This window comes from Rhinatrema bivittatum, chromosome 9, assembly GCF_901001135.1.
Source record: "Rhinatrema bivittatum chromosome 9, aRhiBiv1.1, whole genome shotgun sequence".
NCBI classification, from domain to species: Eukaryota; Metazoa; Chordata; class Amphibia; order Gymnophiona; family Rhinatrematidae; genus Rhinatrema; species Rhinatrema bivittatum.
The window spans coordinates 252,627,161-252,654,754 of NC_042623.1; the positions used below are offsets into that span (position 1 = coordinate 252,627,161).

General features: G+C 42.3%; 1 long non-coding RNA gene across 1 annotated transcript; it reads left to right on the top strand.

The window, feature by feature from the left end:
- LOC115098722 lies at nt 1–25,760 on the top strand. The gene is made up of 3 exons (XR_003858599.1): nt 1–211; nt 24,729–24,761; nt 25,099–25,760. It is a non-coding gene; the product is annotated as an uncharacterized LOC115098722 (long non-coding RNA).
- Nucleotides 25,761–27,594: the final 1,834 nt, after the last annotated feature.

Below are 27,594 nucleotides of genomic sequence, written 5' to 3' on the forward strand. Positions count from 1 at the left end.
CCCTTTGGGAACTGAAAGCTCAACGACTGGAAACTGATTGGGCACCACCTCCAGATTGCTTCACCTACACCCCAGGGGATTTGGTCTATCAGAAGAAATTACACTCTCGAGACATGGAAAGATCCGGTCCACATGGGACCTTATGAACTTACGTCACTCACCCCAACAGCAGCACAGCTAGTTGGAACAGTCCCTTATTACCATCTCATAGGTATTCGTCCCTATCCATTTGTCCAGATAAAGTGAGGTTCCTTTAATAATAGTTACTGCCATTACCTTGTTTTTTCTGACCTTTAATTTTGTGTGCATAGGGCTGGACTCCTTTGGCAATATTACCTGCTATGAAGGGTTTCATTTCAATAAGCCACTGCAAACGTTCTGTGTTATTTTCTAGCCCTATGACCTCTAATTCCTTTGTGCATTTGCTGCCTGAGTCTGCTAGGCAATTAAATACCTCCGATTGCTTGATATGCTCTCCTTTGGCTCTTTCAATAGAAGCTGGCCTGGTTTCTTTGTCTAATCATCCCGTCCCACTTTTGACCACTATCCAATGCAATATGCCTTGGTGTGGTGTCAAAACACCCAGATGCTCCTGTTATCCCCTATCCCATTAATGCCTGTATCCTTTTTGAAAGCCTAACTATATCCAACTACTCTACTTATCTCTCCAAACTTGAAAAACCCCACCTCCCTCTACCATGTGCAGTTGTATACATTTTTAATCCCTTTAGGCCCGCCTTTTACCCACTTCCTGAAGTTTCTTGGGTTACTACCTCTCTCATCAAAAGGTAAAGGGTGTAGTATTGGTGGAAAATGGCAACGGTGCATGTATGTTTTAATGTATCGATACCTGTTACAGCGACGTTCTGACTACAGTACCAGGGATAGATGCTTTAATGCAGATGCATATACTGCTTTGTTTCACCTTAGCTTTCCAGTGGTCCCTTTGGCCCCCCTTGTGGTTGTGTACACCCAACCAATGCCAGTTTTACCAAATTCAGCACTCATTTTATTAGTTATACTATTAATTGGTTTACTGTTATATCCTGTATTATTCCAAATGTTACTTGTAGTCCTTGCAGACAAGGTGCTTATGATATTCCCCTTATGTTGCCATTACTCCTATTGATGAAGGAAAAGTCTGACCCAAAGCGGACCGAGACTTATTGGTCAAATTCTACACATACCCATCAGGGACTTCTCGACTGCACACTCTCTCCTTGGGTCCCAGTTGCTCCTCTGTTTATGGCACAGATATATGGACCACAAGATCATAAACTATAAGCCCAGACAATCAGTAATCTGGGGACATACCACAAATAACACAAAAGATACCACAGTGTCACCCAGTTGTATATTTCATATCATTAAACTCATAGTTTCTCTTTTGCTTTTTTTTTTGTCTTTTATATTATTTTTTATTATATTTCTTTGTTGGACCTTCACGAGTACAGTTTGTAATCAATGCAAACTGCATTCTCTGCAAGTCCAACTTTACTTTATTATTTTTACAATTTTTTCAACATCTCTCTCAACTTCATTTTATATTAAAAACTTTCAACTGGATCTCCGGATCATATGCTCATAATAAAGGTCCCCAGCAGGAGCCATCTTATTAGTGTCTTATTTCATCAAAGAGAACAAAATAACCCAGATTTAGCTTAGATGTTTCAATCAATCATTGCCCCAACATGGATCCATGTTTCAATGTCCCATCTGCATCAGGGAGCTTCTCTATGATATAATCACTTCTCTCATCCTTTTAATTCATCGCTCCACTCCCCAAAAAGCTGCATTTGCGAAATCTCTTCATAAGACCTTTAACAAAACATGGCATCCACCACCACTATTTATATCCATAGGAGGAAATGATGTCACTTTTAAATTAGGGAATACCAATTAATCACTTCATTCAAACCCTCAGGTTTCACTGATTTTAATTCAAAGATCCAAAATTGTTCACGGCGGTTTAACATTGATTGAATATCTCCTCCTCTCTCCGAAATATATACTGACTCCAAGATAGTCCATTTAAATTCTTTAAATTGATGACTCTTTTCCACACAATGAGTTACAACAGGAGCAGTCAATTTTGATGTCTTAATACAACTCTTTTGTTCTAGTAAACGCGTCCGGAGTTTCCTCTTTGTTCGACCCACATAAACTAAATTACATGGGCAATGGAGAATATAAATCACGCATTTAGAGTTGCAATTCATGGACCTATTAAAAAAAAAATTTCCGTTTCAAACCCGGGTGCTGCCATTCCGACCTGACCAATGCCAACACGCACATCTCACATGCGTCACAAAGGGAATTTCCTTTAATCTCCTCTCTAGGGCTTTCTTGAGATTCCGATCTTACGCAAGCTCTCACTATTTTATCACGAAGATTGTGATTTCTGGCAAAAGCAAAACGTGGAGGCATACCCAACTTTTCATGTAAGGACAGTATAGACCAATGTCTTTGTAAGATCCCAATTATCTCTTTAACTTGATTACTGTAATGTAAAACACAAATTAACCCCTCATTTCCCCGCTCAGCTTTGTAGTCCAAACGATGACCTCTGTTAGCAAATAATGCTCTCTTATAGGCTTTTTTCGCAACGGACCGTGGATATCCTTGCTCAAAAAATCGAGACAACATTAGTTTTGATTGTATCTTAAACTCGGACATCATAGAGCATACCCTCTTCAAATGTAAAAATTGACTGATGGGTCAAGATTAAACTCTGTGCTAGGAGTTTAATCTTAAATGACTGAATGTGACTTCTCTTCCACGTTTTGGACAGGTAGGCCTATGGGACAGCCTGGCATCTTACGTGTTTTCTGGCTTGCTTTCGAATGCCCAGGAGTTCTGTGTATTCTTCAGTGGACAAGAATCCAAAGATATGGGGTGGGGGGAGAAGGGTCAATCGAGTTTGCAGGGCAGAGGATAAACTGTAAATGAGTTTGTCTATGCTAGTTGTAGTCATGTGTTCCCGGGGTGTATAAGTGTCCATGCATCCCGGGCATTGTATTTTGTTTCTGCTCAATAAAAATTGTTGAACTATAACTTCCTCGGATGACAGCTTGAGTACTATAAAAATTGATTATGGTCTGTATCCTTCTGAAATAATGTCTGCAAACCTTCTCCTTCTCTAACAATGATTATATCCAGGAATGCTAAGGAATATGGATGGTATTGCATAGTAAATTTCAAATTGGCGCTTTGATTATTGATCCATGATACAAAATTCTGCTACTCTTCACAGGATCCTAACCAAATAAAAAAGATGTCATCTGTATAACACTGCCAAATATGTATATTCTTCAACCACTTTGAAGGATACAACACTTTTTCCTTGAAATGGGCCACAAAAAAGTTAGCTATATCTGGGGCTACTGTTGCCCCCATTGCGACGCCTTGGACCTGCAGATAATAGCAGTCCTCAAACATAAAAAAATTATGAAATAACAACAGCTCTAGTAAAGACAACAGAAAGGACGTGGGCACTCGATGTGGATGTTCACGTATTTCCAAAACATTTTCCATAATTCAAAAGCTTCCATTTGGGAGATGTTTGTATACAACGCTTCAACATCTAATGTTGCCAGAATGCAATCTTTAGGCAAAGGAGGAAGGGACTGTAATAGCACCAACATCTGAGTGGTATCTTGTAGGAATGAGGCTGTGCGTTGTACAAAAGGTTTTAAAAAATAATCCAAAAACTTAGATAATGGTTCCAAGATCGATCCTCTACTGGCTACAATCGGGTGCCCCGGAGGAGATGTTAAATTTAAAGATATAACACTGGGCAAATAGGGTGATCTAACTTCAATGCCCGTATCTCTCTATTTGAAAGGAAATCCTCTTTTGTGCTTAAACCAATGATCTCTCCAATCCAATTTTGTAATTCTGGAGTCGAGTCCCCTGGTAATAACCGATAATATGTCGTATCTTTTAATTGACGATAAATTTCTTGAACATAATCCCTTCTATTCTGTTCCATGATGGGCCCCCACCCCCACCCCTTATCGGTGGATTTAACCACTACATCACAATTATCTGACAACTTTTTGACAGCCTGTTGTTGAGCCCACAAAGAAACAATAAAAAACGGGACTTCCGGCAATGACGTCAGGCTGAGCGGAGGTCCCTCTCCGGGCTCCTTGAAAGTCTGCGACGAAATTCATATTTTGCTGCTATTCCCCCCTCTGGAAACGGCCCCTCTCCTGGATAAGTCGAGACGCTATAGTCTGCTGATTTGAACTTAAGTCGCGGTTGGGAAAAACCCTGAGATGACGAGTCGGCTACGAAAACCTCTCCTGGACAAGACCGCTGGGACTGAGGACAAGATGGCGGCGGAGACCATGCTTTCTCCTGAGGGGGTGTCAGATACGCTGATTAGGGAAATCACCCCTGCGGTCTCTGCCGCGCTGAATGACCAGCTGCAGAAATTACAGTCATTTTTAAATGAACTACATGATAAGTGGGCCAATGATCAGACTTGACTGGTGGCCATGGAAGCCCAAGGCAGAGTCCAGGTGGGGCCAGGAGACAGGCCCTTTAAATCTTCAAGGAAGATGTGGCCCTGCCCCTTAGGGGGAAGTGTGCAGGACCATGGACAGCGGCCATGCTGCTGCTGCTGCGTGGCTGGAGGAGCAGAGCTGAAGCAAGAGCTGGGCCGTGGAGCAGGCCCCGATGTCAGCAGCGGCTCCTGCCGCTGCAGGAAGGACTGAGGGCAGCTCCAGCTGCCTGGAAAGCCCGGGAACTGCGACCTCCGGGCCGTGAAGAAGGAGAGGGCGTCGGCAGCTCCAGCCGCGTTGGAGCAAGGTGGCCGGGCCCGCTGTGCAGGAAAGGCACGCTAGAATCCACGGCTCCTGCCTGGGAACACTGAGAGGAGAGGATCACCTTGTTGGTGGCTGAAAGGAATCAGTAAGTTTTTGCTTGGGACATTGTCTTTCTTAATAGTATTGGGGCAAAGTTAACTATTTGGGAATATTATTTAGTGTGTGTATTTGTGCTTTTAATAGTCAGTAAGAGTGAATAAACAAGTTAGACTGTATTTTTAAATAGTCAGTCAGGTAGCTAGAAAGCAGTAGGTAGTGTGTTTATTTTTAAAAGTCTGTAAGGCAGCTAGTAAGCAAAACTGAGTATTTGTATTTAAAAAAAAAACATACTAACAAAAAAAAAGTAGCCAGGAGCAGTGTATACCTAAGTAAAAAGGTTGGAAAGTTCAGTCCAGTTACTCACCTTTGAAAGGTGTTGAGGTAGTGTGACTTGGTTTGAATAGGTACTAACATTTGTTAATCAAGAGAGCAGTGAGTTACTCTGGCTGACTAACTGAAGTTAGACTGTTTGTATTTCCCAACCCACCCACCCCTAGCTCATCCTTTAATTTATAGGCAGGTGCCACTTTCATAAAAAAAACCCCACCACCAACAACAACAAAAACTTTATTGAGAATTTGATCAGACCCCTGAAGGCCACTACCAGACATATAGTAGAGATGTGAATCGGAACCGGAATCGGTTCGGATTCCGGTTCGGATTCACATGTGGGTTTTTTTCAATCGGGCCCGATCACGGTTTTGTTTATCGGCTGCGCCCGAGTCGATAAACAAAAAACCCACCCCGACCCTTTAAAAGTAACCCCTTAGCTTCCCCCACCCTCCCGACCCCCCCAAAAACTGGGGGGGGTCGGGAGGGTGGGGTACCTGGTGGTCCAGTGGGGTACCTGGTGGTCCAGTGGGGGTCCCGGGAGCGATCTCCCGCGATCTCCCTCTCTGGGCCATCCTCCCGCTCCCGGGCTGTTGGCTGCCACTAATCAAAATGGCGCCGATGGCCCTTTGCCCTTACCATGTGACAGGGTATCTGTGCCTTTGGCCGGATCCTGTCACATGGTAGGAGCACTGGATGGCCGGCGCCATCTTGTGCTCCTACCATGTGACAGGGCTGACCAATGGCACCGGTAGCCCCTGTAACATAGTAAGGGCAAAGGCTATCGGCGCCATTTTGAATACTGGCAGCCGACGGTTCGAGTGCAGGAGGTCGCTCCCAGACCCCCGCTGGACTTTTGGCAAGTCTTGTGGGGGTCAGGAGGGTCCCCCAAGACTTGCCAAAAGCCCTGGTGGTCCAGTGGGGGTCCAGGAGCGATCTCCTGCACTCGGGCTGTCATAATGCCTCTATATCGCTCCATGGTGAGACCGCACCTTGAATATTGTGTACAATTCTGGTCGCCGCATCTCAAAAAAGATATAATTGCGATGGAGAAGGTACAGAGAAGGGCTACCAAAATGATAAAGGGAATGGAACAGCTCCCCTATGAGGAAAGACTAAAGAGGTTAGGACTTTTCAGCTTGGAGAAGAGACGGCTGAGGGCGGATATGATATCTTTCTCCTTCAGAAATAACAATCAGGTTCTTTTGATCAAAATTTTCTTCTATTAAGAGCAGTTTTTAAAATGCTTTTCTGCTTATCTTCATTTGGTCTTCTTTCTCTGTCTCATTTGTAACTTCCTTTCGATGTTGTGGTTAACACCCCAAGAAAACTTCATTAGCAATACTTATATTTATCTTCATGTCTACTTTAAGAAGCAATTAAATTAGCTTGCATTAAAAAAAAAAGTTTAATTTAAATGATACTGGCTGCCAATAAATAATCCTTCTAGTTATTAGTTTACCATTTGGCTGCTGGAAATTTTGATTGCTATAGAGACTATGAGCAAAACGAAGGAAAAGGTTATAAAAACAGAGAAATCTCATGCTAAAAATACGATTGGAAAAGACAATAACTCATTCTCAATGTAAAAAAAAGGGACTAGAGTGAACATTCTTTGTTTAAATTTGAAACGATGACTAATGGATTTGTTTTCACATGGTCTTCCTGTTTCACTTTCCTCTTTTTTTGCTTTCTGTTTCCTCTGTTCATACGGCTCTATTCTTTTTCTGCTTCCTCTGGCATGTTCCCCTTTTTGACCCTGGCACCGAGCCTTTGCCACATCTCATTAATATTAGTCAAGAAATGAGTTCAAAATATACAGAATCAGCATTCCCTGATGGCAATTGAGGAACTGCCATCAGGGAATGCCGAGGCAAGGATGAGGCTTCATCCATGAGACAGGATGTACTTGTAAAGGAACATAACTCAGGAAGAAGATGGTGCCTGGAGCCAAGGCGGCGGAGAAGCGACAACCCGTTTCCCATTTTAAGAAGCAGATGAATTAAGCTGCGAATTTTCTCACAAAACAGTGCAAACACACAGAAATGGGCAAAATCCCTGCATGCAAAAGCCTTTTCGCAAAAAAAAAAAAAAAAAAAAAATGTTTTCACAAAACTGAGCATGGCAGCATTGCACCTAGTCTGCTGCACACTAAAGTTTAAATTAAATTCCCCAGTAATGAGCTACTGCAATGCAAAACCATGCAGACTCATTACTGGGTAATTTTGCAAAAACAGACCTGCAAGAAATGATTTATGGGCCCATTTTCACGAAAAAAAAAAAAAAAAAAAGAAGAACTACAGATGTGGCAGTTTGCATGAACTAACCAACAAGGCAAGATGTACAATCAAAGATATTTTTGTTTACCTGGAACAGCACTAAGTGTTCCAATTATGTCTTCAGGTTAGCGATTTACTCAAAGCTTCAAAAAAAATCCATAGAATGCAGTCCCCCGACACGGCCGTGGCTGTAGGGGCTGCGTTGGGAGGGAACCATGGGAAACAAGATTCCATAGATTTGAAACCATCGAATTAAACTATATGTGAGAAGAGTAAATAAGGCTGAGGGGTCCAAAAATCATTGTGTATAGGCAGAAGCAGCATCAAAGGGGATACTGTTCGGGAATGTATAATACCGCTTAGTTGCTTCCAAGATCCAGATAATCGAGCAGGAAACTGCTGAAGAGGGCGCTTCAGATTTAAAGGGCCATGCAGTCTTGTCTCCTCCTAGTGGAACTCCCACCCAAAATACAGTCTTCTGAGCTCAAAATATCACTTACAATATTATTGTAGCCCTTTCTCCCTGAGGGGCATCTCCTAACAAAATGTATTGTCTCTTGGGGCTTTCTTTCCTTGCCACTGTCCCCAGGGGTGAGTTCGTTCTATGGGGGAAGCTTGTGATAGTATTTTCTGAGGATGCGTAATCAGGGAGACTGAACACAGGATGGGTGCTCAAATAAAAAGTTTACTGATTATGATAATGGCAAATCAATTTCCAAGTGTAATTGTCTGTACAAGGATTATCCTTTCACTGTCCTGGTGTAAGTGCCGATTTCCTGGCTCCAGGGGGTGGGTCCTGACTGCCTTGAACTGGGGACTGTGGTGGCTTCCTGCTCCTGCTGGCCCCGAATGGCACCAGCTCCCTGGGATCAATCTTCCCCAGTCCTAGCTGGGTCCCGCAGACTTCACAGGATGCCCCGACCTGCACCTGTCTCCTGCCTGAAGATCCTGGAAATGGTCTTCAAAAAATTGCTCCCTTGATCTGCAGTTGGGGATTTCTCCTTCTTATTCTCACAGAGTATGGTCAGAAATTGGTGACCTGGCCGCTCAACCAGGGGTAAACTTCCTCAAAGCCCAGGCTGAATTATTTCAGACTCAGTCCAAACACTGGAACTGCTTTACTTCCCTCCATGCAGCTCCTAACTTGGCAAGATGTGCACAGGTTTAATTCTCTCAAAAGAATTAGGGAAAGGCTGTAGGCATCTCCAGTGGGAAAGAACGCTTCACTCTAGGGCTCCTTTCCCACAGAAACTCTCTCCTCCCTGCAAAATCTCCCCTTGAGACTCTTACAGCCAGGTCCACCTCTTCAGCTACCTCACAGGGGAGGAGCTGCCAACTCCTATTCCTATGGGGAACTAGAGACATCTAGTGACCTACCCATAGGGTGCCACATTATATTTGTATGCACTGCTGTGGTGCCAGCTAGAAAACCCTGCATAAGAGACACTTGGATCCCATTGGGTATTAGGCCAATTGTAATGCATGTTTGGTGTATACTTTGCCTGCAGAAAGCCAGGCATAAACTGAATTTCAATTACAATATAGTAAACCTCCTATATCAGAACAGCCAGCTTACAAATGTAAAAACTCTATCTATGAAATGACATTTGATCTGAGATATCACATCAGTTTACATTCAGGTATTTCCCTATCCCCAGAGGGCTTACAATCTAACAGGCCGATACAGTACAGTGTGCTCCGACGGAGCGCACTGTTAGCCTGCTATTGGACGCGCGTTTTCCTTTACCCCTTATTCAGTAAGGGGAGGAAAATACGCGTCCAACCCGCGGCACCTAATAGCGCCTGCAACATGCAAATGCATGTTGCAGGCGCTATTAGGTATGCATGCGGGATACAGAAAGTAAAATGTGCAGCCAAGCCGCACATTTTACTTTCCGGCACCAGGAAAGTGCACAGAAAAGCAGTAAAAACTGCTTTTCTGTGCACCCTCCGATTTAATATCATAGCGATATTAAGCCGGAGGTCCCAAAGAGTAAAAAAAGTAAAAAAAAAATAAATTTGAATTCGGCTGAAAACCGGACGCTCAATTTTGCCGGTGTCCGGTTTCCGAGCCTGTGGCTGTCAGCGAGATCGAGAACCGACGCCGGCAAAATTGAGCGGCGGCTGTCAAACCTGCTGACAGCCGCCGCTCCTGTCAAAAAGGAGGCGCTAGGGACGCGCTAGTGTCCCTAGCGCCTCCTTTTACCCGGATCTACTGCTGGACCTAATTTAAATACTGAATCGTGTGCACTGGTGAGTGGCCGGTGTGTGTGCTGGGAGAGCAGGTGTTTGCCTGCTCTCCTGCAGACTTTACTGTATCGGCCTGCAAGTTTGTACCTGAGGCAATGCAGGGTAAAGTGAATTGCCCAAGGTCACAATGAGTGACAGAGGGACTTGAAGGCTGGTCTCCTGGTTCATAGCCCACTGCTAACCACAAGGCTATTCCTCCTCCCTTAGTCACCAGGCCCTCAAAACACCAAAACATCTCCTATGAAGAAAGCAGAGGAAGCCAAGCTGCTATAGATCCCTACACAAAAACAACACACTAACAGAATACCTCATCTTGGTGACATATATATAGCATCCGCCCTCTATGAGGGAGAGAGAGAGAGAGAGACAGTGTGTGTGTATGTCCCCTTTCTTCCCACTAATCCATGAGCATCTGGAAATCAAAAGTTCAAAGGTAAGGAGAGCGGTGGATAATTTTATTCTTGTTAATTTTAATTATTGGGTGATATTTGATGCGTCTTCTGTTTTGAAATATTTTGTATGAGATTTTAATTATTAGATGTTGTTCTATTTGTCAGTTGTTATGAAAAATATTCTTATTATTAATATGGTTTTATTTTATAGCTGATTTATATTTCTTGATATTATTGTTTGATATTTTATGAGGAATGTCAATGTTGCTGTTTTTCCCTTGTTGCACAGCATAGAGTCTGATTTGCTGCGGTTTCCAGTTCAGTTTTGTCTGCATGTTTCTATTTAGGGAATGTGTGTAACCTGCACAGGGCAGCAGTTACTACTTAAGCAACTTGCTGGATAGACTGGATGGACCACTTTGGTCTTTATCCGACACCACTAACTAACTATGTTATGATGTTGTTCTGTATTTGGTGAGAGCCTGTTATTTGTTTGCTGCATGTGAGACCGAGGCGAGGTATTCTGGTAGTGGGTAGGTACTTTCTGTATAAGTCCAGCCCCATCTCAACAAAAATCCTTCTAGGTTTTCTCTTGATCCCTCCAGGCCTCCCCTCAACCTTATAACCCCACATCTTCCATCTAGACAGGGCAGGAGCAGGACTCCCTGGTGGCTTCTGCCTTGCCAGTGCAGCAGTAGACAATGCTGCTGGCTAAACTGCTTTTTTTATTTTTTATTATTACCTGTAAGTGTGCTTGGCAAGTGGTGGGGAGAGTTTATAGACTCTTGATCCATTTTATTTCATTAGAGATACTTTCTGCTATTCTTTAACGAGGAAAATAAAACACCTTTGAGTTTAATTTATTTTCTTAATCTTTCTGTGCCCTGAAGGCTGACAGTGTCCTACTTGTATGTTTTCATTAGGGGGAGCTCGTGCCTCTGAATTTAGCAATGAAGCAAAGTTGGCCCGTGACATGGAACATATCTTTTGTGTTGTTTGTGCTGGAAGAACTGCTGAATATAATATTACATCCTTCACTATTTATGTGATATGAACACGGTCCCGAGGGAAAACGTGCCCGCCTATCATCTTGGTGAATTTGCTTGATGAGCTCTTAAATTCATGCAGCAAATGAAATACCCGATGAAGGGAGTTTAACTCCCCAAAGCTGGTCACAAATACAGTGTTAGTTCACTATAAAAGGTGTCACCTATACCTTTCTTTTCTGCATGTGTCTTAAGTGGACTGATACTACCACTTGATTCATGCACTATGAACAAAAGAAAGATACATCACTGACCACTGTCACTAACATTAATAAACACCTTTGCTGCTGCAGGGGAGAAGTAAAGAGCTATTTAAAAATGTACCAAGGAGAGTCCAGGAAAAGTCTAGTTGCTAGAGTATAGAGCGAAGCACAGAACCTTTGTAAAGTATTGAATGCGATGAGTGACAGAACACAAACCAAAAAAAAAAATCCAAACCCGAATCAATCATCTGGAATGGTGAACTGCTGAAAACTGGAAATGACCCTACTCCAGACCACAGTGGCCATTCATGCTTTTTCATCTGTTTCTGAGAGGATGTGGCTAGCATCCTGTGTGCTCTAGGACAGTGGGTGAGGTATCATCCAGAATGACTAAGTATATTCAGCAAGTTATCACCAGTGGGGCAGCCAAGATGGAATGTGCCAGAGAGATGGGAATAATTGCCCAGTGACATTTTGTCAGCTGTTTGAAAGCTCCTTGCCTCATCATGGTCAATGGCTTCATTTCTTTCCAGTTCATTTTAAGTATTTTGCCTCCAGAAAGGTGTATAGTCTTGTTGACTGCCTTAAAACTCTGCAGGGGCATAAGCTTATCCAGTCAACTCTAAGCCATCTATGACTTTATGGGGGTAAGGATCAAATTTTACTTGGGGTGTGTGCAAGTAAAATAGGCATATAGATACAAGATAAGAATATTTTTCAAAAGAGTGGGAGTATGCGCATACTGTTGCTGCCAAGCATAAAAGTAAGTGCACAGAAAGAGAGCATTTTGAGAATGATCCAGGACAGGGTTTTGAAGTTCACACCCATTTATTTATTTTATAAATGGAGTATATGCATGTGTGCATGCTTTAACAGGCTCATTTAGCAAATCGCGTTAGGGCTCTTGCCACACCCAGGTAGAGAGTCCATCAAGCTAGGTTGAGAGAACATTGCACAAATCTCATCTTTGGGTGAGTTTCCTCACTCCGAAGGTCATCAAATCTTCACAAGAGAGCACTGTTCTAAGCCTTGCTACCTTTGAAGTTCTTTGTTCAGTGTTTCCTTTGTCCACTTTCCTAAGACCTGCCCTAGTCTGGCTTGTTGGTCTTGTCCTGTCTGTTCCAGTTTCCAGTCCTGCCTGTACCAGAGTCCTGTCCTTCCCTTGTCTCACCCTAGTCTTATCTAATTCCAGTCCTGCTTAGAATCCAGCCTTACCTGGTCCTGCCTCATCCAAGTCTTGCCTCCAGCCTGCCTTGCCCAAGCCTTGCCTATGTGGACTCACCACTATGATGTACTACTGCTGCTATAGAGAGAGAGACCTACTGGGCCCCAGAACCTCAGGGCTCAACTTGCAGGGGAGGGAGCTGGCTAGGCAGAAGACCAGCCCTTGGTTTGTCCCAAGTCCCAAGAGTAGTAATGTTTCTGCCCTAGTAACTCAATGTGTCCACATTGAATGTTGACTGCCCTGTTTGTCAAGCTCAGAGTCCTTTCACCTTATTTTTATTTATTTAGATTTATATTCCACTTTTTTTTTTTGCACTTTTTTCAGTGCTTCAAAGTGGATTACATTCAGCTACTGTAGGTACATTTTGACTGCACCTACTGTTTTTTGGGGTGTTTTTTTAACCTGATAGGTGGAAATGCCAAAAGTGTCAGGTTGCTACTCCTTGCTATGCAGACATGTTCTTCTTGTAAGCTACTGAAACACCTCCCAGCATAGGTTTATTTTATTTATTTATTTATTTATTTAAGGTTTTTCTATACCGGCATTCATGAAAGCGTTCACATCATGCCGGTTTACATGAAACAGGGGTGTGAAGAACAAACCAAGAACATAACTAAACGTGATGAAGAGATGCAGTTACAATTAACAGGGGCTGTAAACTGGGAGGAGGAAAAATAGAGAGAGAGAGAGGAGGTTAATTATATACAATAGTACAGTATATATACATAATCCGAAATATATAGTTGCTGAGTGGAGTCTTTAATGGTTGGCGTGTTAAGTGGAGTTCGGGAAGGCTTGCCTAAACAGCCATGTCTTAAGTCTTTTCCTAAAAGTTAGGAGGCATGGCTCACTTCTGAGATCTGGTGGGATAGTGTTCCATAATTGTGGGCCTGCTGTGGAGAAGGCTCGGTGTCTTAAGGTACTGTGGTTAGTGGTTTTGGTAGGTGGAACAATGAGGCATCCTTTGTAAGCTTCTCTGGTCGGTCTTGTGGATATGTGTGGACGTAAAGGAATTTGTAGGTCAATTGTAGTGTGTTGGTGAATGATTTTGTATATTAAGGTGATAGATTTGTAAATTACTCTGAAATGAATTGGTAACCAGTGGAGGTCTTTTAGGACTGGGGAGATATGGTCTCTCTTCCTGGTGTTAGTTAGTAGTCTGGCTGCTGCATTTTGGACCATTTGGAGCGGTTTGGTGTAGGAGGAGGGGAGGCCAAGTAACGTAGAGTTACAATAGTCTAATTTGGAGAATATGAGAGCTTGGAGGATGGTTCTGAAGTCTTTGGTGTGGAAGAGGGGTCTTATTCTTATTTGAAAGCACAGATCTCTTGAAAACCACAGCTTGCCAAGTTAATTCTAAATACACAACTAATTTAAATTGAACAGTTATTTCTGCCACAGCATGTTCAATTGGTTTAAATCCCTTACCTGGAAAAGTAAAATCTTCTTGTGATTCCAGCTTAATGCCCCTGGGACAAGTGAAAGCACTGCTTAATCAAGTTCTGTCCCCATCAGTAGAAATCGTGAGGCAAACACAGCTAATTAAGCCTACCTCTAGAACCCAGAAAATCCCATCTTGTAGCAGCAACTTGTTAACGAGTTCAATGCTGACAGCTAAGAAGAAATTGGCTTGCATTTTTTCCCTGCCTGTTGTTCCAGAATCTAGCTCAGAGACTAAAACTCTTCCTCAAGCTCAGAGACTAAAACTCTGCATCCAGGTACCTTGACCACTTTTTATCAGCCAGTGAGGGAAGTGAGAGCACTGTTCAAGCCTCTACTTCAAGAGAAGCATGATTCAGCAGCCATGGCTCTACCTCAGCCTCTAGAGAACTCCAGTCCAGATAATCCACTTCAGGAAGAACCTGAAGCCACGGTCTTATCCTTGTGGGAGCCTGCCTTGCCTGCGCTCTGCCAACCTCAAGGGACTCCAGTCCAGCTGTGCCGCTCCAGGAGCAGCTCAGTCTGACCATGCCACTCTAGGAGCCCCAGTTTACCATGTCAACTGTTACTTTCCACTCACCCTGTGCCGATAATCCAGTCAAGGGATCCTGAGCCAGAGGTCTCATGCTCCACGCACCCCATGTTAGTGGTTCTACCCTCCACTCACCTGGTGTTGATGGTCCAGTTTTCCAAGGATCCTGAGTCAGTGGTTTTACACTTCAGTCACCCTGTGCCTATGCTTTTTTTTTTTAATTATATCTTTATTCAGTTTCTCATTTAATTACAATATGAAAAAAGAAAATACAATTGTTGTAAAGCAAAATACCAAGTATAATCTTCAATATAAACTAATATATAGCAATCATATGCCCAATAAAATGGGGAGCAAAGAAAATTAACATAACATATATGTTAACAAGAAAAGGAGAAATATACCTGAATTTCAATATTTATTAAGACTTTCCCCACAGCTTATTCACTAACCAAAAACATTAATGCTGGTCTACTAAACCTTTCTCAGCATTTTTATTAAAAATAAAAGTTTCGAAATGTAAGGGATCGGTAAACACAAACTTGTTTGAATTCAGCGTAATTAAACATCTGCACGGAAACTTAAGAAAAAAGGTTGCTTCTAATGCAAGGACCTTATTTTTTAAAGAAAGAAAGTGTCTTCTACGTACTTGTGTAGGATGAGAGACATCAGGAAACATTTGTATCTTTTGTCCGCAGAAGGAGACATCCTTATTTTTTAAGTATCTGTAAAACACCAAATCTTTTTCTCTCTCAGCACAAAAGGAAACTATTAAAGTAGCTCTATTACTTATTAGATCTACCTATTCCTCAAGAAATGTTGAGAGACCAGGGCTCTCTGAATTAGGAGGTTGGTTGATCTGGTCGGGTCCCTTCATCTTATACATAAAAAAATATCTTAGAGATATAAGGTACCTCAGTTTCCGAAAAGGCCAAGTCCTCTTGTAAAAAGTTTTTAAACAATTCAAATGCTGATAGTAATCTAATGTATGGAAAATTAATTATATGAAGATTTTTAACTATTGCAAGATTCATCAATGCTTCAACCTCATTATGTAGCACCAAACGGTCCTTAATATGGGTTGATTCAGCATTAAGTAACAATGGAATTTGTGTATTCAAGACAGATGTCATTTTATCCAAATCTTGTAATTTCTTTTGTTGTAATGATATAACATTTTTTGTTTCAGCCATAAAAACATTAAACTGAAATATAGATTGATTTACATCATTATCCAACTTCTTAATCAATGACCATAAGTCAGCAAGTGTGACACTTGCAGGGTCTTTACCTATATCTATAGATGGTACTTTAATTTTACCCTCAGGGTCATCAGAACCAGATTTATCAATACCCATCAGGCCACCAAACAAAATATTATTAGTTGCCTGTTGAACAGAATTTGGGTCTTCCCCAGCGATAGATCTTAATAATGGGGGATAATCCAGCCTCACATCTTGTAATAAAGAAGCCGATGATTGGGCAGGAAGCTTACAATTAACAGGACTCAAGGAAGCTCCCATAGAAGAGCTTCCAACGCAGTCACTGGTGGACAACTCACCCATCCGCAATAAGTGGTTGTCCATAGGGCCTCAAAATACAGCTGAAGCAGGTGTCGTAGAGATCTTCGATTTTCTTTTTTCCCCCCATCAAAACAAGACAAAACAAAGCCATGCGCCGACGGCTCGCATCGTAGGCCTATAGATTTTATAGAGGCAGATGTCACTTGTTGAAGTTGTCAGCGGTGTCGTTGAGGGGGGGATGGTGGCGTCACTGCAGCTGGAACCGGCACCCCAAGGAAGCTCACAGCAGCCCTCGATGTTCACAACAGGTATCTTCAAATAGGAAACCCACACTCACTTGGTGTAGGCCTCTAGATTTTATAGAGGCAGATGTTGCTTGTTGATGATGTCAGCGGTGGCATCGAGGGCGGGAAGGGGCATTGCCGTGGCTAGAACCGGAACCCCAAGGAAGCTCACAGCAGCCCTCGATGTTCACAACAGGTATCTCCAAATAGGAAACCCCTCTCGCTGTGCCAATGATTCTGCCTTTTGGACACTCCAAATCAGCAGTGCTCTTGCCTAAGCACTCAGATTGCTCAGAAGGGGGCTGTCACAGCCTGACCACCCAGAAGGGGGCACTCTTTCACAGTCTGATGCTAAGTGCCCAGAAGCAGCCAACTCTTCTGATGCCAGTTTGGATATCCTACCTTCCAGTCAAGCTTTGCCTTGTCACTCCAGCCAAGCCATGCCTTGTTTACTTGTCCAAAGCCCTCAGAAAACTTGGGACCCAGAAGGAGGGGGTCTTAAAAGAGGAGGTACTGTTAGGATTTTACATATTATATAGCTTTATCCTACCTTCATGATGCTCCCCATCAGCAGAGGCCCTCAATATGCCTCATTAGTCTTGTCACGTTCCTCCTCACTGCCCTTGCCACACCCAAGTCCCAGTCTTATGTAAACCAGCCTTGCCAGAAGCTCCTTGTCTTAAGAACATAAGAACATGCCATACTGGGTCAGACCAAGGGTCCATCAAGCCCAGCATCCTGTTTCCAACAGTGGCCAATCCAGGCCACAAGAACCTGGCAAGTACCCACTAAGTCTTCTCATGGTGTCACTCCTAGCTCCATGACCTGACCCTTGTTGTCTCGAATTGTTTTGCCTTGAGGATCTCGGACCTATCCTGCCTTGTTCTCTGTCTTTTTGGCCTATTATCTATTGCAGTGGTTCTCAACCTTTTTCCCATCGTGACACACCTGACAGACCACGCTCACATGTTACACACTGTTCATTACAATTCACGGTGGAAATAAAAAATAAAGGCCCAGTATTAGTTTTATTGTTAAGAATGACACAAGGGAAAGATATGTATTCTGTTTGAACAGAAATTGCATAAATAGTAAACATCCCATACCAAAACAACACCAATTTCCAGTACTCAAACAGCATGTTACAACCGTCGGTCGCAGACGGTTGCGACCACTATTGCTCACCTCCTTCTTTGCCTCCCTGACTCCATGAGATAGATTGGCAGCCTCCACTAGCTGCCGACGACCTGTCTACCGCTCCCAGGCCTCCCGGGTCGGCATTGATGCCGCCAACCGCCATCTTGCCATCGGGACTCTCTAGGCACACGCACACAGGTCAGTCTAAACCACAACATGGCAGGAACCTCGGGGGCGTCCCCTCCGGATGACATCATCCCACTCGGATACTTAAGCCAGTTGGCCCTGCCTATGGACGACTTGGCAAAGAGTTCCTTTCTTGCTAAATTCATCTCACTCCTGAGGACCTTCGCTCCTGAGGACCTTCGCTCCAGTTCCAATTCCTGCTTCCCGGCGTGGACGTCCCGGGTACCCACTCCTCGCCCTTTCCTCATCCTGGCTATCCGCTCCTCAGAGGGCCTATGCCTGGGATTCAACCTACCCCGTTCCCCGGGCTTTCCTGGAACCTACACAACTCTTCGTGAGTACTCCACTCTGCGGACCTTCTTCTGTTCTACCAAGTACCTCCCTGGTGTACCCTGTTCTGAGGACCACTACCATCCCTATGGAGGGCTCCTTCGGATGTACTCGCTCTGCCGGCCATTATTTATTTATTTATTTATTTATTTAAAAACTTTTCTATACCGTCGTTCAGTAGTACACCATCACAACGGTTTACACTTAGGCACATAAATAAGTTTGGTTTGTTTATAAGTTATCTAGAGGATGCCAAACAATTTTCGGTTACATGTTTCAATAATATACCCTATATGAAATGTGGATTGGAGTTTCCATTTATATGATTAATAGGATAATCATATGTGTTTTATACTGTCCTTTTCTTAATCTAATACTTAAGTATGTTAAAAATAATAACATAAGCATTTATGCTTTTGGATGACTTTCAGCTGTGTGTCGGTGTTCTTATTCAGCAATCTCACTGTGAAAGGCTTTTTTGAAGAGCCATGTTTTAAAGCTTTTTTTGAAGAGTTTTAAATCTTTCATTAATATTATTTCGAGTGGTAATGCATTCCATAATATTGGCCCCGCTAAAGAAAGTGCTCTCTCTCTACCTTGGGTCAGTTTTGCTGTTTTGACCGAGAGTATGGTTAGTAGAGCTTTATTACCTGATCTGAGATTTCTCTGTGGTACATGCAATCGTAGTGCAGTGTTTAGCCAATCGGCATTTTCATCGATTAGTTTATGAATTGTGCATAGCGTTTTAAATTGCACTCTTTGTTCTATTGGCAGCCAGTGTAAATCGGCAAGTGTTTGAGTGATATGATCTCTTCTGCTTTTATCAGTAAGTATTCTGGCAGTCGAGTTCTGTAGTATTTGTAGTGGTCTAAGTGTTGTATATGGTAATCCTAGGAAGAGTGTGTTACAATAGTCTGTGCTAGCGAATACTAGTGCTTGCAGAACTGTTCGAAAGTGCTCTTGGGTTAATAAGGGTTTTAGTCTCCTAAGGACCATTAATTTGGCGTAGCCTTCTCTAACTTTCAGTGATATGTGTTGCTTAAGGTTGAGTTCCGTGTCAATTATTACTCCTAGGTTTTGAGCTTTCTCAGTTAGCTCCACTGTTTTGTCATTTTTAAGTTTGATGGGATTCTGAATTATTTCAATGTTTTTTCGTTCAAGATGTATAAATTCTGTTTTTTCGATGTTAATTACTAGTTCCATTTAGTTTAGTAGTTGTTTAATTATATCTAGGTACAACATTGCAAAGTTCAGTGTTTTTTCAATTGTTTCTTCTACTGGTAGAATTAGCTGAATGTCGTCCGCATATATGTAATGTATGATACCTAGCCCTGCCATTAGATGGCAAAGGGGCAGCAGGTAAATGTTAAATAGGGTTGCTGAAAGTGCTGAACCTTGGGGGACCCCTGTCTTTAGTTTGATTTTGTCTGATATTGTGTTTTTTATCTGTATTTGAAACAATCTATTGTTAAGGTAGGATGTGAACCAATCAATTGTTTTGTTTTATAATCCTATTTCTTCTAACCTTCTCAGTAGTATGCTATGGTTTACTGGGTCAAATGCTGCTGACAGGTCTAATAGTATCATAATGTAGTGTTTTCCGCTGTCAAATCTGCATAGTAAGGTATCTGTTAGGGAGATTAGTAATGTTTCGGTGCTATAGTGTTTTCTGAAGGCATGTTGCGAGGGGTAAAGTATGTTATTGTTATCTAGATGTTCTGCTAGTTGCTTTTGTACCGCTTTTTCTATTAATTTAGCAAGCATAGGTAAGTTTGAAACAGGTTTAAAGTTACTGAAGACATTTGTGTCACTATTTTTCTTTTTCAGTATTGGTTTTATTATTGCATTCTTCAGTGAGTCTGGCATTACTCCTTCGCTAAGTGATAGATTAATTATTTTGACTATTGTGTAGGAAGTTATATCAGCTAGTTTTTTTATATCCATGGTGGGAATGGTGTCAATTTTATGTGGGGCGGGATTCAAATTTCTTATCATGGATTCCACTTCGAGCTGGGACACCTCGTCAAATGTGGACCATTGTGTCACGTCTCTTTTGTGCATCTAGATTTCCTGCTTTGTTAAGATTGGAATCTTTGCTTTAAGGCTTTTGATTTTGTCTGAGAAATAGTGTGCTATATCGTTGCATTTATTCTCTTGTGGGGTTTGGGGCGTCTCTGTTTTATCATTAGTCAGATTTTTAACTATATTAAATAGAGTTCTTGGATTGTTAGCAAATTTTTCAATTTTTGAACTAAAGAATAGTTTTTTTGCGTCTACTTTTTTGTAATAGGCTAGTTGCCTCCGAAATTTTGTTAAATTTTCTGCTGATTTGTCTTTTTTCCACTTCTTTTCTTTTTTCCTCAGATTTTGTTTGATTTCTTTTATCTTCCCGTTAAACCATGGGGTTTTTTGTTCTAGTGGGGTTAATTTCATCCGCCAATTTATTAGTGTTCGTCAGCCATTCTGTTCTTGCAGCTACACAGTCTTTGTGGCCAAAGTGAATTAGTGTTTCTTCTAGTTTGTTTTTTAGAATATCAGTGTTAAAGGGAGGACGATATTTAAATTCTAAAGGTTCATTTTTCTGTATTTCTTTTGGTTTTATGCATTTAATATTGGACTGAATTAGGAAATGGTCTGACCATGGAATTTGACTATAATTAGTGTTCATGTGTTCAAGGAAGCTGTTGTTGATGTATGTTAGGTCAAGTGCATGTCCTGCTTTGTGTGTAGGTTTATCTGTAATTAAAGTGAATCCTAGTGCTTGCATCATATCGTTTAGTGTCTGGCATGTGTTTGATAATGGATGCACGTCCATGTGAAGGTTAAAATCTCGAAGCATGATGGTTGGTTTGGAAGTGTTTAGGTTTATAGTTAAATATTCAATTAGCGGGGATATGTTTAGGTCCAGTAGGCTGGGGGGCGACGGGCGACAGTAAATAAGGCATATTTGAGTGAGTTCAGTATCAAATAATGCAATTTTATGGTTTTGAGGGGGTGTTGTTGGAATCAATTTACACTTGAATTTTTTTCAATAATTAGAACTAAGCCACCTCCGCGTTTATTTATCCTAGGAATTGAAAATACGTTATAATTTCTGTGTGCTATTTGGTTTTTTAGGATAATGTCAGATTTTTTTAGCCATGATTCGGTGATAGTGATGAAACTTGGTTTGATGTCGTACAGTAGGTCAGTTACTATTTGGAATTTCTTTGTTATAGATTGAGCATTTACTAGAATGAACGTTAAAGTTAACAGTTTATTCAGACTTAATGTAATTGGATTTTTAGTCTTTTTTACTTGTATGAGATTACTTAATTTGGTTTCTTTCATAGCTAATGATTTATAGCTTTCTTTTGATTGCCTCAAGTATTTGTATTCGTTGCTGAATTTACCTTTGTTGATGCAGATTTCAATGGGTTGTGTTGACAATCCATCCCCTCCTTTTAGCGATTCCATCATGCGTTGATTTTGTCGTGTGTTTTGATGTTCCTTCTCTTTCGGTGTACCTCAGGCGTACGAAGGGGCATACAAAGGGGCAGTGCATGCCCCTTTGTCGCGCCCCTTCGGCGCGTGGCGCCTCCGGTCACGGGCCCTCTTTTTAAATCCCTTTTTGGCTTACTCTCTGCTTTATCTCGCTTTACCAATGCTTTACCAACTCCACTGAGGACCTCACTGGCACACCCGCTTTGTGGACCACTACCATCTCTACCGAGCACCTTCACCAGCGTACCCCATTCCACGGGTCACTACCATCTCTACAAGGACCTCATCTGTGTACCCCACTCTGCAGGCCACTGTCATCTCTCCCAAGGGCCTTCCCGGCGTACCCTGCTCTACAGACTACTACCGGCTCTACTAAGGACATTCTCTGGTGTACCCCACCATGCGGGCCACTACCATCTCTACTAGAGACTTCTTCAGTGTTTTCCACGCACTATTACTCCTTACTATATAAGGGGTAAAAATAGCGCATCGAAAATGCGCGGCCAAATGGGGACTAACTGTGCACTCGGCCGAGCGCACCATACTGTATAGGCCTGTTAGTAAACACCTTACCCAAGAAAAGGCAACACTGAAAATATTACACCAGGCCTTAAGACACCAATACATTTCCTATTAGGAAAACGGAACAAGCCAGGCTACTATAGAGCCCCACACAGAAACCACGCCAGCAGAAAACCTCACTTGAATCACTTGTGCTGACCCTCACCTAACAAAGAATAAAGAGACCAAAACGTATAACTAGAAGCATCCAGACAAAAACTGAATTGGAAATTGCAAAAAGCCAGAGTCTCTGTATGCAGTGTAACAAAGGAAAAAGAGAAACATTACTAGTCCTTATAAAACAAATCAAGAAATATAAAATCAATAGCAGCAAACCATACTAATAAAAAGAACAGATTATTTCAAAACAGCCGATGAATGGAATATCCAATAATTAAAAACTTATATCAAAAATTTCTAGAAACCAATAAAATATTTCAAAATAGCAGACACAAAGGCCCAATAATGAAAAATAATAAGGATACAAAAAATGCTCTGCTCTGCATACCTGGGAACGTTTGATATTCAGGTGTCCTGAGATTGTTTTGAATTAGCAGGAGGAGGGGTGGTTTGCTTGGAACTTTCTCCTCTCTCTCTCTCACTGGCTCTCAGTCGCTCACATATACACATGCTTTTTCTCTCTCACTTATAAAGCTCTTAATTACACATTTACACACTTGCTGTCTGTCTTTTCACGCTTACACACACACACAGGCTTTCAATCACATAAATACATGCTGTCTTTTTCTCTCACACACAGACTCTCATTCACATGCTTACAAACATGTCCTCTCTTTCTCTCATTTACACACAGGCTCTCAATCACATACTCACATGCTCCCTCACCTAAACCAGCTCTCAATCACACACAGACACACATGCTCTCTCTCTTACTTATACACACAGGCTCTTAATCATACATACACATGATCTCTCTCACACACAAAGGACCTCAATCACACACACATACACTTTCACCCAAACAGGTTTTCAATCATTCACATACACGCTGTCTCACACACACACACAGGACCTCAAACATATATGCTTTCTCATTCACTCACTTCTCCCCCCCCCCCCCCCCCCCCCACGGACTAGAGGCAGCAGAGGCCTCCTCCACTTCCAACCCTAAAGGCAGCAGCAGCCGAGCCACGCTGCTCATACTTCAGGCCGCGCTTCTCTTCTCCGGGCTGATGCTGCCTGCCCTAGCATGGTCTCTTCTTCCCGTGCATGCACCCACTGCTCACCACTTCCTCTTCCGGGCTGCGGGGCTGGGGGGGGATGGGAAGAAGAGAGCATGCCGGTGCCGCTGACTCCAGCTGTCCTGCCGCATTCCGCCCGAGCTATCAGCATTTTAAGCCCGGACAGAGGACCTGTTTTGCTCGGGTAGGGGGAGCAGCGGGGGACCGGGAAGTGTGGCGACACACTGGTGTGTCGCAACACACCGGCTGAGAACCGCTGATCTATTGTATCCTGCCTTGAGGCTTTCAGGTCTGTTCTGCCCGATCTAAGCCTTGCTGCCTTCAGCCTTCTGTAATCTTTGTTCAATGTTTCCTTTGTCTGCCTTGTCTAAGTCCTGCCCTAGTCTGCCTTGTTGGTCTTGTCCTGTCTGTTCCAGTCTCCACTACTGCCTGTGTCAGAGTTCTGTCTTTGCCTTGTCTCACCCTTATCTAGTTCCAGGTCCTGCTTAGTATCCAGCCTTGCCTTGTTCTGCCAGCCAAGTCTGCCCGGTCCTGCCCGGTCCTGCCTCGTCCAAGCCTTGTCTCCAGCCTGCCTTGTCCAAGCCTTGCCTGTGTGCTCACCACTATGATGTACTGCCGCTGCAGAGACCTACTGGTCCCCAGAACCCAAGGGCACAACCTGCGGGGAAGGGGGCTGGCTAGGCGAAGACCAGCCCTTGTCATATCATGAGTCCTGCCTTGCGGTCCCATATCTCTCCAGCAGTGGGTTTCCCAGACTCCGGGCCCGTAACATGTTAAGCATTGTTTTATCTTTTTTGCCATAATGTGGAACCTTTATACCTTTCCAGCATATCAAAATAGACCTTTTTTGTTATTGTTATCACTGTGTATAAAAATTCTTGTATTGTTCTTGAGATTTCATCCATCGACATTACATTCTATTCGTCCAATCTAGAGACCGAATCAGAACTTTCCTAATACAGGCCATAATCTGATACCAAAAATTCCCACGTTTTGGACAATGTGCAAAAAAATTGTTTTGGTTAATGTTACTCCTATCACACATTTCTGTTTACGTTTCATTTCATAGTCCATTACCCTGATGACAAAGGCTCTGTGCAATAATTTGAATTGTTTTTCCCTTAAGTTTTCACTATGTAGCATTTTGTATAGGGCCAATGCTTCTATCAGGCAAATTAGGCCGTTGTCTAGAAGGACAAAATGTTGGGGGTGGCAAAATTCCACCAGCACAAGGGCAAGAAGGGTGCTGTGCCAAAGGCAATACTGCCAAAGAAGGGAGCACAATGCCGAAACCACCACTGCCACTGGCAGGAGGGAGTGCTGTGCTAGAGTTGTTGGGGAAGAGGGTGCATGACTGACGGTTTGCCTAGGACACCAAATACTCTTGCACCAGTCTTGATTTTGTATGTTGTTTCATTGGTCTTACTAATCTCTTTACTGCTGTTTCCTCTCAGTTCACTTGACCATTCAAGTGCTGGTGTTTGCAGGTGAGCATTATCTACTCCTTATTTTTCTAGTTTATACCAAATTGAAACTTTTCCAATGTGTGCCAAAATTGTTGCATTCTTCGGACTGAGGGTCCCACCTGCAGCCTGCTGCTCTTGCCTCCAGCCCAGTCCTATCTGCGCCACCTCCCAAAATAAATACATCACCTCTTTGTCTGACTGCAATGACTTTTTCTTCAAATCTTTTTTCCTCTTAAAAGTTTATAATGTTTCCCATCGTCTGCCTAGTCTAGATAAAGAAACTAGACAATATTTATATTAAAAAAAAATCAAAATTAAACCTTAATTCAATTATCCCCTTTTTTTTTTCTTATTCCAGTAATTAGCAAAAGAAATCTGAGCAAAATGTTCTACAGAAGTAGGAAGATCTGATTATGGAACATAAGGAGATCATGTTGGAATACTGAGCAGTTCAAACCTGCATTTACTTTCTCAGCATTCTTAAAGAAGTCATAAGATGCCAAAGATAACATCTGGATCAGAAATTTCTCATAAATCCTCAGAACATGAAACAAGGAGAAGACTCCTGGAATCCAACAATAAATATGGCAAGGTGCACAAACAGTAAAATTGAAACCAGATGAAAAGGAGCCTTTTTATTTCAGTACAGAAGGTCAAAAAACATTTTGGTAACTTGGAAGGGACAATCCAGAAAGTATTATAGTATAATGCTTTATATTCATCCAGAAAGACACCAGTAAGTTGGTTCCTTGCTTGGAAAGACGACCTGCATGCTAACCAAGAAGGCGCAGCATAATGGATAACCGCAAATTGAAAGCAATTTATCTTCGTTCATATCCATCTTTATTCATCTCTGTAAGGGTGAGAAACAGTATTTCATTTCATCTGCGCGGTCTACTGTCTAAAGCTATCAGGCTGAATTCAAAACAGTTGAAGCTCTATAAATAGTTAGGAATAAATATTATTTTCAAACATGAAAGAAATATGGAATTGCCTTGTGTTGTGTTTGTTCTCCACAAATCCCACGCTGATTGCCTTTGGCTAAGTTCCGGCATCTCACCTTACATGGCCCAGGTTAAGCTGTTCGGGTTAACTCTCTCGGGCACTAACCATTGTCCTTCTGATCTACCATGATTCCCACTGCAACCTGTAACAATCTCCATTCAATCACTATTCAGTGAGCTGATTATCTGTGATCCCCATCCTTCCAGACTCTTCAGATCCTCCTGAATCACTTCTCCTCTCCATCCCTTTTCCAAATACACACCAGATCTCAAATTCTTTATTTAGTACAGAAAAAAAATTGTCAGTCTTCCCCCCACTTCCCATCGTTATTATTATGATAGTATCATAGCATCTATGAGTAGGGGCTGTATTAGGTTTCATTTTTAAGAGTGAAAAAAAAGTTCACATTTTTTTTGAAGCATTTTCGGTAGTAATACATTTTGGGAATTCATCTACGCCTGTGTTTTAATGAAAGATAAATACATGAATATATTTTATGTTCCAAATATGGGCAGACAATGCTGCTCAAAGTAGGAAATAGTGATGTCAGCAGAGGTGATGACAAGGAATATATTACAACAGTGGAATTCACATAACCATAGTCCCAGAAGCCTACACACATTCATGCTAGCCTAGAGTCCCACAGATAAGCCCATTTTAAAAGCACACAAAGCTATTGGCTGCTATATAGTTTGATCCCACTTCTCCTTATGCACGAAACAAACTCTTCCCAGAAGATTTCTGCATAGGAGACACGTGGCCATTTAAGACATCTCTAGCACTTGGATTGTGTGTGTGTAGGTGTGGGGGGGTGGGGGGAGGTGGCAACTGAAATCAGGGCAATTGGTTTTTCCTGTGATGAAACACACTTGTCCAAAGAGACAGAAGGGGAAACACGTAAGCCCATCAAGAGGTCCCAGATGAACTGGTCAGTAAATTGGCTCTCTGAAAATGGGGCGCCCTCAATCTGGCTAAATGTCCAGCCTCACAGTCTTCTGCAGTGTACATGCTTTTTAGCAAAGACTGCGGGGAGGTGCTCTCAGGAGCATTTGTAGATCAGGCAAGGAAAAGAATGCATAGGGACAGCATTTTCAAATTTAGGCACCTTAATTTTCCATTGAAATTTCACCCGCACAAAAAGCCGGCGTATCTTCTGTGGGTCCTTTGTACCCATGGGCAGTTTTCACAGGCAATGTATGTGCTTGCCTTTCCTTTAAAAGTTTAGGTTCAATGCCCACGGGTACAAAGAGGAGTTTGGAAATTGCCCTTTGCATCCTGCTACAGAAAATTTATTTTCTGTTGTAATTCAGCATCACTTGGACCATTTTCACTTACTTACACTCAAGGCCATGCTACTGCATGCAAAAGTGTCCATTTTTTTTTTAGCTTTAATTTTAGTGGGGAGGGGAGATGAAGATCTAAACATGTATACTTTGGTACTTCCGATACAGCACCTCCACTGCCATCATTACCAAAAAGAGAATATATTTTCCAAGGTAAGTTTAGAAGCACTGCTGCTGTCTGGAATATGAATGCGTGCTTGAACGCAAAGCTGCATTCTGATAGATGGGGTTACAAAGGGACAGGCTTCAAAACACAATTTCAAAGCCACTGCAGTGTGCAGCATACACTGCTAGTAGTTATTACAATTTTTAGACTTTCTGGAGATCACCTCGTCCCAAACACGATCCGAATCCAAATAACACTCACAACTCTTCAGAAACGTACATAAAACATCTCTGGGAAGTAAACAATGTTCATTTTCTGCTTAAATTTCAACCCAACCTTGCTAAAAAATTCCTTGTACTGGATCCCACGTGTAACTCCTAAATGTGAAAGGGAATGGAGT